Genomic DNA, 6,000 nt, shown 5'->3' with positions numbered 1-6,000 from the left:
AAAATAATTATCACATATTCCCATCTTAGCCATCATTGGCCAAATAAATATCAGAATTTCAAGCCATAATCATCAGTGGCTAAATAAATGTTACAATTTCAAGTCAAACCAACATAATTGGCAACCCAAATGTAAGAAATTCCAACGAAAATCATTGGAACTTCTAATCACAATCACTGTATAAAAATGAGGAATTTAAAACCAACCCACAATTTCTGTTTATATTAAATGAAATCAAATTCTCATTCTATTATTCATTTCCACCAATAATTCAATAAATGAAGAAATGTCCATGGTTTTTCCACCATTCCAATTATAATGAACAATTCATAACTTCGATTTATGATTTCTTTCCCGTTTGATAAATTTCAACTTGATTTTCTTAAATATTAAAATTTTCAGCAATAAATATCATTGGCCATAAATTTTTAAAATTTCTAGCCATAAATATCATTGGCAAAACAACGATTTTATCACCTTTTTCTTTTATCCCAATAAGTGACTAGCAACAAGAAAAGATTGTAATATACCTAGTCGATACACATCACATTGATAACTCATTCTCACAGCCTACACATGGAGATTTTCTCTTGGAAACACTGGGTCTTTGTGCCCATTCAATTATTTCTCCACATTTCACTAGTCATTTCGCCTAAATCAACATTCACGGGACCAGTTTGCCCAATCAAACATCCACGGGCCATTTTGCCCAATCAGACATTCCTCTCATGCCAGGGCCATCATGTCCAAATCGACATTCACAGGCCTTTTCTCCCAAATCAACATCCACGGGCCTTTTCCGCCCAATTCAACATCCACGGGCCTTTTTTGCCCAATTCAACATCCATAGGCCTTTTTCCCCCCACTCCACATCCACAGACATTTTTCACCTAATTCAACATTTCTCAATTGAAAAGGTATAATACGACTTTCTCAACTACTTGTCACAATTAAATAATCCTCTTAACGTTCAACATTTTCATAATGCATAACATAATATCAACCCAATTCAAGCTTACTCCAAAACTTTAAATCAAACCCTCATCTTCAAAGCTATAACATGAATACAATATTTAAAATTTTCCTACTCACATTAAATTCAATTCAATTCATGATGATTCACAATATATGCATTCCACATAAATTCCTTCATACTCAGAACTTATAAAATAATGCAATATCAATGCAATTCATAATTTACAATTCACATCCACAAACGCCAATAATATCTCCCATTGTAAGGTAGGATTATTTGCTTTGATACCATTCGTAACACCCCAACCCGAAAATTTTATTTCGGTGATGGGCCAAATTCAACTCTTGTTTATTTAACTACACAATTTAAAATTTAGGAGAGAAAATAAACGTAATTAAATCGACCTAGATTCAAAATTTAATAGCAAGAAGAATTTAGGAGAGAAAATAAACGTTGATAGGGTGAAACATTGCATTTCCCAGGGAGATAATTCCACCATATGCATTACTAAATTATTCATTATTGTCTTCTTCGTCAGAATTACTATGCTAGAAATAAGGCAAGCAATAATTCATGACAGTTGGTCTGGCTCTAAGGATCTTCCTGAAAAAAAATTCTAATTCCAATTCAAAACTGGTACAAGGATTAAGGAATTAAAACACTTATGATGTGGGTATAAAGTATAACCAAGATGCCCAATAAAATTCAAACTAATAAACAAATACAGATGAAAGGGATGTGAATTAGAGAATTGTAGCCTTAACAATTTAGTATCCAAATCTAACCCACTCACAACTTCTTGCTCCTATGGTTTTACTATCTTCTCTGAAAACCAAATAGGGGAAGTCAATGACGGTGAGTTCGAGCGATAGATAACGGCGAGAGAGAGGGATGGCGATGTAGAGTGAGAGAGAAAATAGAGAAGGTTGTAGAGTTCGAACCAATTTGGGTTGAAGTCCCCTTCATTTTTTTTGTTTTTTTTCTTCATCTTCTTTTTCTCCTCCCCTTCCTCCAGAAGTCTCCCCGACCCTCCCCCTTATTTTTCCCTCATTTCTACCCATCCCCTTCTTCTAGAACTCTTCACGCGACATATTTTCACCAAAACACACCTCCAGCCAAATCTGGAGCCTTCCAGATTCATAGCAAAATGACTATTTTGCCCCTACTTTCATTCGTTTCTATTTCATTCGTTATAACTCTGTTTGTCGAACAATTTTGACCTACATGCTTGTGGAATCGTCCTCTATCCAAATATGTCAAGAAATACAATAAAATACATCCTCATAAAATTATGTTTAGTCAACTAGGGGTATTTTTGTCTTTTCCACTGATAGATTAATTTTCTAACGTAAATTATAATGAATCCCAAAAACAAAAGTCCAAAATTTCTCTAATCAAATTTTCATAACCATAAATCTATTATTCACGATTTACTCCACATATTTTAAAATTTCAGGGTATTACAACATAATTCTATATTTCCTGAATTATTTACGTTTTATGATTTATCGAATTTACGTTTTATGAAATGTTTATGATTATTGAATTTACGTCTACAAAAGATTTACGAACCACGGCTTTTTACGCTTTACAATATACGATAGATTTATGGATATGAATTTATGTTTTCATATGATTGATTTATTACAGTTTATGATATGATACTTTGGGCTTTTGAGCTCCAATGATATGATTTGGAAAGATATGATTTATGTTTCTTGTGTTTACTTAGTGGGTATTCATACAACACATACACACAACATGCGTATGTTTTGTCTATGGTCATAGGACACAGTTGATGAGTAGTGAGATATTTATGAAATACTCCCAGCTTCACTGGCTAAACCAGTCTCAGACAGCTTCACTAGCCACGGCTAGTGTCGATGTGTTATATACCTTTTCTTTTTCTGGCATAACCCAAAGTCATGCAGCTTCACCTTCAGATGATAGAGCCTACCATGTTTCTTCACTGGCGTAACCCAACTTTATACAGCTTCACCTTCAGGTGATGGATATGCCTTCGGGCGACTATGATACCCGTATTTAAGTACATAGTTATATGATTTACGGATTTACCTTTGGATGACTACGATACCACTTTTAAATACATGGTTATATTATTTATGAACGTTTTCATGGCATGTTAAGATTTTCAGAAAACCTACTGTGTAGTACTATATGAGTTTCCAAAACAAGTGGTTAGCATGTTCAGAAAGAAAATTGAGTTTTCTTATTATTATTATTATAACTTTGGTCCACTTACCTTTTGGTTTTGCACCCTTTTCCAGACTTGGAATCAAGGCTTACAATCCCCTCGTTGAGGCATTCCCGTATCGGTATCTTCAAGTTTTCTCGTTGTAGGATTTCTTTCTTTGTAATCTTATTATTTATATAATATTTCTTTCGAAGTATTCTTGATTAGTTGTATACTCTGAACACGTTCCCACCTTTGCACATTTCATTATATTTAAATTTCCATTTACGTTCATTCTTTCTTCATAACTTGCATGCATGTTAAAATGGTTTCGTCACCCTTAGGTGTTGGCCAGCACGTGCTCATCTTGGTGTTCGGAGGATATCGGGATTAGGGCGTGTCACCTGGCCCTCCCTGTTCTATTTTGAAGCAAATATGCTCCGGTCACTCCAAATTTAGGTTCGGCCTGGCCCAAGCCCATTCCTACAATAAGCTAAGAATTTTTCCGATGCTACACCGAATGTGCACTTTTCAAGATTAAGCCTTATGTTGTATACGAGTAGGTTGAATGAGTCTTGTAGACAAGTGAGGTACTCCTTCTTCACCTTTTTTTTAGCCTCCATGTCATCGACATGTGCATCCATTGTCTTTTTTATTTCTCTTGAAGATCCTGTTCATCAATCTTTGATGGGTTACCCTTGCATTTTTAGTCTGAAAGGCATAACACAAAAAGAATACATGATCTATCAATGACAAGAGATGCAACAAAATTAAACAAACATGCAAAAAAATAATCATCATACATTCGTTCCTAGGTGTTGGGACCGTGCCTTTTTCCTCTTCGGTCTTATCAGGATCATCTTCAAATTGTCTTTCTATTTTAACTATCATTATCTACACATCATATGTATAATTAAATAGAAATCTAATGTAGAGAGATTAAGGGAGTTACTTACATCATATGTCTAAGTAGAAACTTAATCCCGAGTGATTAAGGGAGTCATACAAAGAGGGACATAGCAAATTCCCACTTCAAGGAATAATCAATTAACTTGTTCAATAGACAAGCACCTGTACTTCAACACATGTCTAAGATGCATTGCATGAGACCATGCTAAATGTGGAGCCAAAAATAATCAAGAGGCGACACGTGGATTTTTTGGCAAAAAGGACAAAATTACCCTTGAGGAACACCGGAACTCCTACGCGCAAGCAGTGGGTAAACATCCCACAATCAAGTCAAAAATGTCCAAAATAGGTATTCAAAACCTATTTCATCCATCTTCTCCACAAGGTAACCCCCAAAACATTCCTTTTAAATTATGTTAATTGGCTAGTTAATGGATTTATTACCTAATTAATCTATTAATGGCCAATTAAACTACTAATTACACCCAAAAAACACACACACAAAAGGCCGGTCACCTTCTCTCCCAAGGGAACTGGCCATGCCTTATATATTCTACCTCATTTTGTCTAAAAAGCTAAGTTTTCACTCTTTCTAAACACTCAAAAATTCTCAAAACACTTTTCCCTCAAAATTCTAACTTTGGCATCGGAGGTTCTTCGGCCAAAGCCCCCCTATTCATCGTGGGCGCGTGAGGCTTTTGGTCTTGATCTAAGGTGTTATTTGCTTTGTAGGTGCAATTTTGTCCAAGAACAAGGAGGAAGAAATTTGCATCCACAAATTGGTGCTTTCATTGAGAGTTGACTCCTACATTTGTGGAAGACTCTCGCATCCAAGGTTTTTCTATTTTCTTGTCCATTTGTAAATTTTTCGTATGTTTTTATTATGAGAATTTTTTATTTTCAAAAATTCTTGGATAAAACGTAAAAGAGAAGTACAATGGCTAGAAATTTAGAGAAATCAACAAGTGAAAATTCCAATATTCAAGAGATAGGACAGTGGCTATCCATGAGGCTAAATGTGACAATAAGTAGAGTGGCACCACCACCACGAGTTTCCACCATGGCAACCACCGCAATGGTCACCACGGTAGCCACCCTCAGCGAGGTCCATGGTGTCACCACCACGGGCCGAGTTGTGCCATCTAAGTAAGCCCAAGCTGTGCCATCCAAGGCTCACGATACCAAGGCCACGACCCAAACCATGTCATTCCACGCCCAACGCAAGCCCAAGCTGAGCACCTGTGTGTATCACACGCCGAGCAGCCTGCTCTCGCGGCCTAGCATGCTCCCATGGTTTCCTATGCAGCCCAAGTTAGCCCAAGAATATCTCAACCATCCGAACCAACTATTGAGTTGGGGGCATTTTCACTACATTTCTCCACGGATTTGACATTTCTGAACTCAAATCTCACACTCGGAGTCTACCACCCTTCCACTGCTCAAGGAGGCACATTTTTTCCAAGCTCTTCCAATCCGAATGGAGAACAACACTTGTCCTGACAAGTCATGGACTTGACAAGTGCCCTTGCACAACAGACGACCTTGGTGACTTAGCTCTTGCAACGCATTGAGATCCAATATGCCTCAGACGACGTATCCTGGAGTAGGACAAGCGTAGACAAGGAACCTTTTCAATAACGTCCCAGCAAACAGCCACTCAACTAGCCACGAACTGAGTATTCGAGCAGCGTACACTCCCAATTGGGCCCCCGAGATAGCATATACTTTCGTCTTAGCATGTGAAGAAGCGTGCACTCTCGACTAGGCTCATGGGAAAGTATACACTCATGGTTAGGACCACTCACTGATGATCAACATGAGCAGCCTTCCTAGCAAAGCGTTCATTCGCGACTAGACCCGCAATGAGCAACTTCCACATCTCATCAGAGTAAGCAACATGACGGACGAAGATAAGCAATCA

Source organism: Pyrus communis, chromosome 6 (assembly GCF_041283825.1).
Source record: "Pyrus communis isolate YQ-2024b chromosome 6, ASM4128382v1, whole genome shotgun sequence".
Taxonomy (NCBI): domain Eukaryota; kingdom Viridiplantae; phylum Streptophyta; class Magnoliopsida; order Rosales; family Rosaceae; genus Pyrus; species Pyrus communis.
Note: the sequence above shows the minus strand (reverse complement) of the source record.